Source organism: Stomoxys calcitrans, chromosome 4 (assembly GCF_963082655.1).
Source record: "Stomoxys calcitrans chromosome 4, idStoCalc2.1, whole genome shotgun sequence".
NCBI classification, from domain to species: domain Eukaryota; kingdom Metazoa; phylum Arthropoda; class Insecta; order Diptera; family Muscidae; genus Stomoxys; species Stomoxys calcitrans.
The window spans coordinates 152,368,907-152,381,472 of NC_081555.1; the positions used below are offsets into that span (position 1 = coordinate 152,368,907).

Sequence of the window (12,566 nt, forward strand, 5' to 3'; positions counted from 1 at the left end):
CATTTATTTGCTCTCTTTCATTTCTCTCTCTCTCCCTCTCTCTTTATTCAACTCTCAGAGCTGATGATTAAATGGTGAGGTTTTGGTCATTTAAGCAAGGTTTGAGGTATATCGCCCTCTTGTTGTTATTGTTTGGCAATAGGTGGTGGTGGGTATGAAGTTTTATTTTTTCTTTCTAAATTCAATGAGTTTTTGAATCTCTCAGTACTTGCTCACCCATTATAACCCATGACAGTGGCACGTTTGTCTGTAAGTACATGCATCTTTTTTCCCTCTCCATCAATTTCAGTTACTCGCTGCTGTTGTTGTTTTTGTTTGTATTATTACTTGAGGCTGCTGCTGTTGCCTGTGTAAGCATTGTTGTTGGTATTGTGTTATGCTGTTCGCCAGCCATTGAATTGAGCTGCCTGCTGTTGGTGGTGGCATTGTTGTTGCCTGTCTCTGTGTTAGCTCTTTCTGTATGTTGTTTGTGTTTTTGTTGTTGTGTTTGACTGCTGCTGTTGTTGGTTTGTGTTGTGCTCGTGCTCTGTGTGTTATTTTCAGTGTTGTGTGTTTTTGTTCGAAATGTGTTTTTGAGCTTCTTGAACATCAGCCACTGTTCGAGCATATTAGTGTAGTATTTGTGTGTTCACAGTACTCAGCTTAAAGTATCTGACGACGCGTGTAAAATTCTTGTTTTTCTCGACAACGATGATGATATTTTTCTATGATTACAATGGATTGAACGAAAAATATCGCTGAAAATTGTAAAAACCAAACGCGAAAATTATTTTAAAAAAATAAGAGGAAAAATCGAAAAATAATTTGAAAGAAAATATCGGTGAAACAATAGTGAAAATCTTTGCATTTTAAAAAAAGAGAATTCACCCAGATTGAAGCCGCCGTTACTGGCTCATTAGCATTTTGAGCGGCAATTTTGTGTGTTTTTGTCAACCTTCCAAAGAACCACCCACAACTGTGTCGACTTTTAAAGTCTCTTCACAGCATCATTCAATTGTTAAACGGAAATTGGAGGTGCATCATCATCATTCACATCATCATCCAACTGCCTGTATCCCATAGGAAAAATAGCAGCAATTTTATAGCCTCCTACCTATCTAAGGCCCCCTGGAAATCCTGGATTAGCAGATTTGCTGTTGCATCTTTCAGATGTGCTTAATATTCCTATAACAGCAATTCATAACAAATGATTTTGTAAGTACCCAACTAACGCTTTGAAATCTATGATGAAAAATGTCATTTGGTATTCGTCATGAGTATTTTTTGTTTTAATTTGCAATAATTAATTCATTCACTAAAGCTTGAGCTGCATGCCATAAATAACTTTTTTCGGTTTTTTTGTTATTTTGTTTTCGTCAGAGCTCCCATAGAATTGTTATGGCTATTAGTCACTAAAAATAGCATTTCTCACATAATTCACTGGAAATTATAAAAAAGCGGATTTAATTGAAATGGCTTCAATAGCCGGAAAGTGTGTTTTTTATTAGCCCCATTCACCATTGACTACATAGTTTTCCGTCCGGCTATTATTTCAATTATTTTGTATTATTAATTTAACAAATAATCAGCTTCGATCTTTCATTGCCTTGAGATGATAAGAAGTGAAGGTTGTTGTAGTGACATTTTTTTCAAATGTGCCGCCTATTAAACCCTCATTTTACACATGGTCCCTTTTTTGATTGAATTTTGCAAATATTCACATGTCCATGTGGTTAATTGGCAGATTTTTATCCCAAGCTGTTAGTGTTGGCAGTTAAGTTGGAGTTTGACAAACGCGTTGTATATCAAACACATGGTGCAAGAGAGCATGCTATTACAAAGTATCGGAGAATAACAGATGTTACCCTAAGGTTACCACGATATTCGTATTAGTTGTTACAATCATGTTGTCATGACTAAGGGTTGCCACCTCAAATTCGACACAGAAGAGCACTTGGGGCCTTCGTAACTTTGGGGATTTGTTTATACATTTTTCAATCAATACAATTTTTTTTATGGAAAAGCCAAAACGATAACGAAAATGTATTCAGGAATATAAGAAAATTCCAACTTTGTAAAATCATAGGTATGAACCAAAAGTAAAAGCGTGCGGCCGGGCCGAATCTTGAGATGGATTCTGCTAAAAATGTATACAAAATATATTTAGGTGAAGGGCATAATTTTATTCTACATACCAAACTTTTGTCAAACCACCAAAAATGAAAGCTTCTAGGAACCGAGCAAAGATGATTGAGAGACCGGTTTACATGAGAGCAATATCAGGTTATAGACTGATTTGGACCGCATTTTGGCACTGTTATTGGAAGTCGTAAAAGAACGACGCATGGAAAATTTCAGACAAATCGGGAAAAAATTGCGGCTTCCAGGGGCTCAAAAAGTCAAATCTGGAGTTCGGTTTATATAATAGCTATTGTATATCCAAGGGCTCAATTGTGGGATAGGTTTATATGGGAGCTATATCAGGTTATAGACCGATTTGAACCGTATTTGGCACAGTTGTTGGAAATCATGACAGACTACTACACGCAAAATTTTGGCCAAATTCTGCTTCCAGGGGCTCAATAAATCAAATCGGGAGATCGGTTTATATGAGAGCTGTATCAGGTTATAGACCGATTTAGAACGTACTTAAAACAGTCGTTGGAAGTCATAACAGACTACTACACCTAAAATTTCAGCCACATGGGACAAAAATTGCGGCTTACAGGGGCTCAAGAAGTCAAATCTGGAGATAGGTTTATATGGGAGCTATATCTAAATCTGAACCGATATGGCCCATTGGCAATCTCCAACGACCTATATCAATATTAAGTATCCGTGCAAAATTTGAAGCGCCTAGCTCTACGCGTTCGACCGCTGTCGTGATTTCGACAGACGGACCGACGGTCATGGCTAGATCGACTTAAAATGTCATGAAGATCAAGAATACATATACTTTATGTGGTCTTAGACTAATTTTTCGAGGTGTTACGATTGATTCTTCTTTGTAAAAAGTCAAATATGAGAGTTAAATTTAAATATGAACCCACCACCACATACAACATAAGGGAATGTTCGAAAACGATTGGGTGTATCCGTTGGTCTGGTCTTTAAGTTGTTATCACGCTATGGGGGTTACATTTTGGATTTGACACCTCGCTTCTTCTACCGGCTATGGTTTAATCTGAATCATATTCGGTACAAGCATCTAGGTTAGAAGTATGATAGCTATCATTTGGACCTATCTCCCGTTTTAGAGTCTTGAGCCATTAATAGGAAGCCACCTTGGCGTAGAGGTTAGCAAGTCCGCCTATCACGTCGCACGCCTGGTTTCAAACCCTAGCGGTTATGGTGGCATTTGTAAGGTTAACATCCATGTTAAAACTTCTCTAGCTAGTGGTGTCGCTAAGCGGCACATCTTTCGGATTCAGCTTAAAAAAGGATGTCCCATATCATTGAGCTAAAATTTGAATAGGACTGCACTCTTTGATATGAGAGAAGTATTCCCTGTTTCTTAATGGAATGTTCATGGAAAAATAGTCGAATTTATTGCCACATTTCGACGTCTCTTACCACCCCAGGTGGGCTCTTATACCATCGGAATTGGTATTTTATACCACCGGAGGTGGTGGTCTTCTATGCCACCAGCAGTGGTCTTGTATACCCCCATAGGAGGTATTTTATACCACCATAGGAGGGCTTTTATAATACCACCAGTTGGTCTTTTATACCATCAAAGTAGGTCTTTTATAACACCAGAGGTGGTCTCTTAGACCACCAAAGGTGGTCTCTTAGACCACCAAAGGTGGTCTCTTAGACCACCAAAGGTGGTCTCTAATACCACCAAAGGTGGTCTCTTATACCACCAAAGGTGGTCTCTTGTACCACCAGAGGTGGTTTCTGATACCACCAGAGGTGGTTTCTGATACCACCAGAGGTGGTTTCTGATACCACCAGAGGTAGTCTTATGTATCACCAGAGATGGCCTCTTGTACCACCAGTGGTGGTCTTTAATACCACCAGACGTAATCTTTTATACCACAATACCTATACCACGATAGGTGGTTTCGTATACCACCATAGGTGGTTTCCTATACCTCCATAGGTAGTTTCTTACACCACCATAGATGGTATCCTATACCACAGTGTGTGTATACTGGTAGTGTGTATACTACGCCACCATAGGTGGCATCCTATACCATCATTATTTGTTTTGCTATACCACCATAGGTAGATTCCTATATCACTATAGGTGGTATCCTATACCACCAGTGGTGGCGTCCTATTCCACTATAGGTGGTCTTCTATGTCATCAGAGGAGGTTCCTATACCGCCAGAGGTTGTCTCCTTTACCACCAGAGGTGGTGTCCTCTACCACCAGAGGTGGTCTCCTATACCACTAAAGGTGGTCTTCTATGTAACCAGAGGAGGTTCCTATACCGCCATAGGTTGTCTCCTCTACCACCAGAGGTGGTCTCCTATACCACCAGAGGTGGCCTCCTATACCACCAGAGGTGGTCTGCTATACCACTAGAGGTGGTCTCCTACACCACCAAAGGTGGTCTCCCATACCACCTACACCTCCAGAGGTAGTCTCATATCAGCAAACGTGAGCGCTTATAACACCGAAGGTGGTTTTCTTTACCACCAAAGGATGTCTCTTATACTACCGAAGGTGGTTTTCTATACCACCAAAGGTGGTCTCCTACACCTCCAGAGGTGGTCTCATATCACCAAAAGTGTTCTCCTACACCGCCAAAGGTGGCCTTTTATACCACCAGAGGTGGTCTCTTATTTCACCAGAGGCGGTCTCTTATTTCACCAGAGGTGGTCTCTTATTTCACCAGAGGTGGTCTCTTATTTCACCAGAGGTGGTCTCTTATTTCACCAGAGGTGGTCTCTTATTTCACCAGAGGTGGTCTCTTATTTCACCAGAGGTGGTCTCTTATTTCACCGGAGGTGGTCTCTTATTTCACCAGAAATGGTCTCTTATACCACCAGAGGTGGTCTCTTATAACTCCAGAGGCGGTATCCTATAATACCAGAGGATGTATCCCATACTACCAGAGTTGATATTTTATGACACCAATGATGGTCTCTTATACCGCCGTAGGCGTCCTCTTTTCATACTAGAGGTGGTGTCATGTACTACCAGAGACGGTATCCCATACTACCAGAGGTGATCTCCTACACCGTCAGAGGTGGTCTCCTATACCACAGGAGATGCCTCGTATACCACCAAAGGTGGTCTCCTATACCACCAAGTTGGTCTCCTATACCACCAAGTTGGTCTCCTTTACCACGAGAGGTTCTGTTTTATATCACCAGAAGTGTTGTTTTGAACCATCAGAGGTGGTATCTGATGCCACCACTTATACCGTAGGTGGTCCTTTTCAAGAGTAAACTAGACCTTTAAAGTGTTACACTAAGCGCGTTGCTTTTGTAGAATTTGTTTTCACAGTTGCATTTTTCAACCCAACTCTTGAAAACAAAGCTCAACGTTCCCATTCTGCTTTGGCTTTAAGGGTATAGTATTATATGTATATGCATTTGTTAACAAATTTTTGAAAATTTCAAAAGTGTTATTAGTTTTTTGGCAAAATATGTTATGTATAACAGTTTTTTATTATTTACTATAACTGTTATACAATGGCCTTGAGGAAGAAAATGTTATAAAAGAAGCAGATTTTAACGTATATTCTCCAATATTATAGGTATTATAATTGCTTTTAATTATATTGGATTGCCCAAAAAGTAATTGCGGATTTTTCGTTTGGTCGGCGTTGACAAATTTTTTCACAGCTTGTGACTCTGTAATTGCATTCTTTCTTCTGTCAGTTATCAGCTGTTACTTTTAGCTTACTTTAGAAAAAAAGTGTAAAAAAAGTATATTTGATTAAAGTTCATTCTAAGTTTTATTAAAAATGCATTTACTTTCTTTTAAAAAATCCATAAAAAAACGTGGCTACCTAAAACACCTTTAAAATTCGTATAAAACTTTTACAGAGCTCTTTACCTTCGGGTTATTTTAGCATATAATAAAAATGACAATAGCTTAGATGGTATAAAAGCATTTTAATTATCATTTCATGTTTTTCCGCGATTAAAAGTGAATATTATTAGTGGGAAATTAAGCTGAACATTTATTGTGATTATGAAATTGGATTCAATTTAGCAGTCTATCCCTATATATTAACACTGCTGACAAGGTTTCGTATGATATTTTACTCGGAAATCTAACAAAACATTTAGTGGATGTGAATATTCCCAAGTTGTTAACTTTTTAAAGCGTTCTGGATAGTTTAATGGTAGGAATTAGAAGGCATTTTCTTTAAGTGGAAGTCTCCCATCAGACTCATTTGTGATTCCACAGGAACAGAAGAAGGAAGTAAGATGCCTGCCTTCTATTTTGTCCATACCGTTGAACCATCCAGATATCTTTAAGAAGCCTAACAACTTGTGAAAGTTCACATCCGCTAAATCAGACAAATTCTCATAGAAATCAGAACCTTCTGACTGCCACTGCGCGACACACACACAGTATATATTCTATAGTCTCTTCTTTCTCGATATAACTAGTCTATGCAACTTCTATTACCAGGGATTATCTATCGGAAATGGTAGCAAAAATGCAAATTTTCCCATGAAAATTGCATTGAGTAACAGGGGAAAACTTCTTACATCTCAAAGAGTGCTGTCCGGCTGCGGCAGCGATGCACAAACAAACCAATCTTTGCAACAGGCTGAGTTTTGAACAGTAGGTGGATTTTCAAAGTTCCGTCCACCAGACTACAAATCCAGATAGCATGATAGGTCTGATAACTGCAGTATATACCCAGTGCATGAAACGCGGTTTAAACCCCCCAAATTTTATTAATTACTTTCTTGCAGGTGTATGCAATGAACAAAAAAGCCACCCTTTGGAACTGGCTGAGTTTTGAATAGTAGGCGGACTTTCGAAGTTCCGTCCATCAGACTACAACACCATATAGCATAATAGGTCTGTAGTATATACCCAGTATATACCCACGCGGTTTAAACCCCCAAATTTGGCCAATGGCTTGCTTGCAGTTGTATAGGGCAAGAGTTGCCTTTCTTGCTCTTTCCAAAATATTTCAATTAAAGTTAAATTTCTTGTCCATCAAAACACCCAAGTATTTTGCGCTTTCAGTAAATGGAACATTCTCTTCTCCCAAGGAGACAGATGCCACTGTGGGAAGCTTGCATCTCCTGCTGAAAGGAACAACTTCCGTCTTAGATGGATTTACGCCAAGAAGACTATCGGTAGCCCACTTCGTACGTAGAGCTGCCTCAAGTATATCTCTAAGAGTGATTGGAAACCTTCCAGCTACACTTTTACCCCATTTTGCTCCAGAGATAATAACATGTTGCTAATGGCAATATCCCAAAGTAGAGGAGGCAGTATACCTTCTAGAGGTGTTCCTCTGTTGACCCATCTTTTTAGAACAACAGAGCCTAAGCCTGCCGAAAAGAATCTATGTTAGGTTAAAAAGAAGGTGGGAATGTTAATACGCCCGATGGGTTGTCAATGTTGACCCTCAGTCGCACTCTGTTCTCTAGCTTTGATGCCTCTGTCTAGCATGAACTTTCAGATCCCAATGCTAAAGTCGCCTCATTCCAAGACTGTGCCGCTGGGAGTATTACCAAGCACTCGACCTTTTAGAAAGAAGTTTTTAACAATCTTTCTTGCGGTAGTGTTTATGCTTACAAACTCCAGCTCCTTCATGACTGTCGTGTTCCCCCATCATGTTGTGTTCCCCCATCCGACAGGTATGTACGACATGCTGATACAAACAGAGTATTTCTTCCAAAGCCAAGGATCCAGTCTATCGGCCACAGCTTGTAATTCACCGGTGATACATCATCAGGGCCTGGCGATTTAAATGAGTCAAAACTTTTTATCGCCCAAACAATTTTCGACTCAGACAATATCTCCTCAACAGCCTCCAACGAAAGCATATTAGTGACAACCTCTTCTAGCGCCACGTTGTGCGTTAGTAAGTTTCAACGAATAGTTCTTGTGTTACTTCACTAGACATTGTCCATACATTCTCTGACTTCTGAATATACCCCACCGTAATAGGTCTCGAGGACAGAATCTTCCGTAGCCTAGAGGCCTCAGAGATATCCTACATGGAGATGCAGAATTCCACCCAGGATTTATTCTGAGCCTTTTTCTGCTCATCCTTAAACCTTGTCCCAATCGTTTGATGCCCTTGTGGCAGTCCTTCCTTAGACCAACCAGTTCTGAGGCGGTCGCTGTTTGCCTCTTTGCTTGGCACTAGAACATGCTGACACAAGCTAGTCACTCAGGGCCTTCGTGATCCGCTTGATGATTATGTCTATATTCTCCGCAGTTGCCCCTTCCTTTTCTGGTCTAAAAGGAATAGACATGCAGAATTTGTGCCGAAATTTATCCCAATCCGCCATTCTTCTGTTAAGCCGAGGGACCACTTGTGCAGTACTTTCATCAAGACATTTGTCTTAAATCCTTAGATGTGGGTGGGAAAAAACATTAGCCGGAAGTCGATTCCACATACGAACGGTTCGAGCGAAATAAGAATTCTCTCTATAATGCATTATGAGGTCCGGTGGCCAATCAATTACAAACGGGTGTGAGTTCCTAGAATGTCTAGTATCCCTGACATACATCCTTACAGCAGGAACAAGTAGACGAATATCAGACGAACACACACCGTGAAAGTACCGATAGAACAGCGCCAAGCAACCCACATTGCGATGATGATGAAGGGAGGCAATAGAGTTGGATACCCCACTGTCCCCAATCAACGCCATCGCTCTCCTCTGTACACGGTCCAGTAGCTCCAGGGATGATTTTGAAGCTGCAGCCAATACATGTGAGTTGTATTCCTTTATCGGCCATATGAAAGTGGTGTAGATGTTAAGAAGAGCAGATAGAGTAAAGTAATTCTTACACCGTTTAAGGAAGCCTAAACACTTGAATGCTTCTTTCGACACTTCAAATACATGTTTAGTCCAACGGACATCACCTCGTATTTTCATGCCCAGAACATCAAGAGCATCTGATTGCTCAACATCTATACCGTTGACAAGACTAAGATGATCGTAATGGGTCGGCGAATCGTTTGTGTGACAACAAGCAGCACTGAGCCTTCCGTGCATTAAAATCTACTCGATTCATTCGACCCCACTCAGAAATGGCCAGCAATTCCTGGTAGAGTGTATCGTCCATTACCCTTCTCTTGTCCTCAATCTATCGAAGACTCGGCCTATGGTACAATGAGTACAAATGACAGAGATTACTGTCATCCGCAAGTGAGTAGATCGGATTCGATGTCTGACCCAACAGATCGTTGATGAAAATATTGGGTTGCCCAAAAAGTAATTGCGGATTTTTCATATAGTCGGCGTTGACAAATTTTTTCAAAGCTTGTGACTCTGTAATTGCACTTTTTTCTTCTGTCAGTTATCAGCTGTTACTTTTAGCTTGCTTTAGAAAAAAAAGTGTAAAAAAGTATATTTAATTAAAGTTCATTCTAATTTTTATTAAAAATGCATTTACTTTCTTTTAAAAAATCCGCAATTACTTTTTGGGCAACCAAGAAAAAGAGAAGGAGAAAGAACAGAGCCCTGGGGTACACCTGCGGTCAATTTATGCTCATTGGATGAAAACCCACCTATAACGACTCGAATAGTGCAATCTCTGAGAAAGCTCGAAAAAATTCGAACGAAGCAATTACCGACACCAAATGCGACAAACTTTGATGATAGTGCACCGTGCCAGACCCTATCAAATGCCTTGGAGATATCCAGAGCCACAACCTTACTCTCACCAAAACTGGTGGATTGAGCGACTCCAACGTTCCGACAGAAGTGCCATGAGGTCGCCCGTAGAGCGATTTCTGCGGAACCCATACTGTTGGTCGCTAAGAAGGCTATTAGACTCTATATACCTCAAAAGATGTTGATTAACCAGGCTCTCCATGACCTTGGAGAGAGCGGAGCATATCCCAATTAGCCGTTAATTCGTAGGGTTGTTTGCCTCACCCATCTTGGTTATCGGCTGAACGTTCGCAACCTTCCAATGCGCAGAGAAGACTCCCGCACAGTAGGCAATGTTGCGTAATGGACGAGCGAGCGTCGAAGATCACTTGCGTAAGACAAGTGTTGATATGCCATCCGGGCCCGGGGATTTATTTACCTCGAGATTCTCGAGAACCCTTTTAACTCCACGTGTTCGAAAAAATATTTGGGGCATGACGCCAGATACATTTTCGCTTGGGGGGAATGATTGATTGCTATCTGGCAGGGAAGAGTTCCCTGCTAATATATCAGCCAACAGGTTAGCCTTATCAACGGAGTCAGTGAACGTTTGATCATCCTTAACAAGAGTTGGAATAGATGAAGAACTACCCTTTACTCTTTTCACGAACGACCAAAAGCTCTTACTTCCTCGTGTAGATGCAAGGACCTTAGTACGCAGACGCTGTTCGTAAAGAAATTTCTCACGCCTAAGCACGTTGGCACACGAAGATCTTGTCTGCTTGCGCAGCAGTTCAGTATAGGCATTTTTATCCAAGCGCCAGTTCCTGAGTGCCACCTCTTTCAGTCAGACCGCATCTCGGCATGTCTGATTAAACCAATTTTTGTCGTCTGATTTAGCCGTTATAGTCTTAACTGGAATAAATGTCCTCATTCCATTTAAAATTATCTTCTCAATCATATCAGCAGTAGCATTTATATCGTAATCTAGAAAACATAGTTTCCAATTAAAATGGTGAAATAATCCATTGAGCTCAGCCCAACGTGCTTTTTCGTATAAAAATATTGACCGCTTCGGTACTGGGGAGGAAGCAGAATACGAAAAAGATGCTGAAACAATGCAGTGATCGGAGTTACCAAGAGGTGCAAGAGTATTAAATTCATACTTTTCAGGGTGTGAAGCTAAAAAAGGTCAAGAGTATTATTTTGGTGCCCTTGGACTCATGAGATATTTGGCGGTTCGTTCACTAGTTGCTCCAAACCATTGTGCGCAGCGAAAAGCTCAATGTATTGACCCTCAGTAGTCGTATGACTCAAATGGGAAAGCCAGGAGGAGTAGTGGATATTGAAATCCCCAGCTACAACGATTTCACTGTCCGAAAAATCTTCCAAAAAATTTGTAATGGAATCTGAGAGGGCGTCAAAGCCGTTCATGGAAGTCTCTCTTTCTGAGTTTAGACTTCTATATAAAAATCCGAGAGACAGTATATGTGATCCAATCCCGAATTTAATCCAAAGGGAGTTAAATTCAGGATCCTGTGAGTCCAGGTGTTGTCGTCTTTGGAACACTACATCATTATCTACATATACCACGAGGCCTCTGTAAGAAATAAAAAGTGACTGAGTATGGTACCCAGGGATGTGAAAATCCTGTGGATCTGAATTCTCACGCACCTGGGTCTCATTTATTTATCATTTATGTTCTCAACTTCAATATTTCTTGATTTGGTATCGTGAGGCTTGATTGATAGTTACATTGAATAATACTATTCCGACACTTATTGATTAAGCCCTTGTATTGAAAGATCTAATTTTGTTCTATACCCAGAAGCAGCAGTTGCTTCAGTCTTTACTATTTCATTGATTTCTTTTCAAAAATCCATTCTGTTTCCAATCAATATTTTCCAACTGAATAAAAGGTTAACTAACTTCAAAAAGTCATTAGTCATTCCAAATGTTGTGAAAATTTTCTTCTTAATTAACACACGCTTGTCTGCTTATTCTTCCTTGCTCATTTCATTTCGTTATTCTTGAGATATCTGTTTTTATAAAATGTATGTATGTACCCATGTACTTTCCATTTGAAACTATAAGAACCCAAAAGCAACGTCATTAACCATTACTTGTGGTTTTTTATTTCCTTCCTTTTATTGGGTTCTTTTTTCCATACTGGAACTCTTAAATGACTGTTGATCAACCACGTCATTTTAGCCCAGAGCAAACCCAAAGACCATATGTTTTTGGTAATCATGCTAAGAGGGAAGTTTACTTTCGTTTTGTTTTATAGTCGTCAACCTTTACTTTTAGGAGTTTATCGTATACTGCAAGTATTGACTTCCGTTCCATTGTCATGCATTCCAAGCTTGTCTTGTCTGTTAACTCATTTGTTGGCATTGCAGTGCAAACACAATGAGGCGAGACCAAGTGGTTTAACTTCTTTGGTATTAGGAATTCATTTGTTTAAGCTTAGCCTAAAAGGAAGATAAGAGTTATAAAATGAAGTTTTGTTATACAGACGGCAAGAAGAGTATTTTAAAATTATTATGACAGGAAACAGATAAGATCATAGTTTTTTTGTTTTGTGAGCATGCAAACAATAAAAATGGCGATGCAAAAGGATAAGAACAGCAAGGACAATGTATTGTTTTGCCTAAGTCAATATCTATGGGGAATAAGCTTTACTATCAAAACGCAAATTTGGCCATGAACACTCAACTAAAGAACAGGGTCAAACTTCTCACATATCAATGAGAGCAGTCCGATTCAAGTTTATGCTCAATGAGGGCCTCCTTTTCATAAACGAGTCCGAACGGCGTGCCGCA

The 12,566-nt window shown here is 40.0% G+C and overlaps 1 protein-coding gene across 1 annotated transcript in view; it reads left to right on the top strand.

Moving 5' to 3' along the window:
• Positions 1 to 582: 582 nt before the first annotated feature.
• LOC106087020 (innexin inx1) overlaps positions 583 to 12,566 on the top strand; it is a 56,019-nt gene continuing 44,035 nt past the window's right edge. The window contains exon 1 of the mRNA XM_013251891.2: positions 583 to 1,194. The gene's annotated coding sequence lies outside the window, so the exon portion shown is untranslated. The remainder of the gene's footprint in view (positions 1,195 to 12,566) is intronic.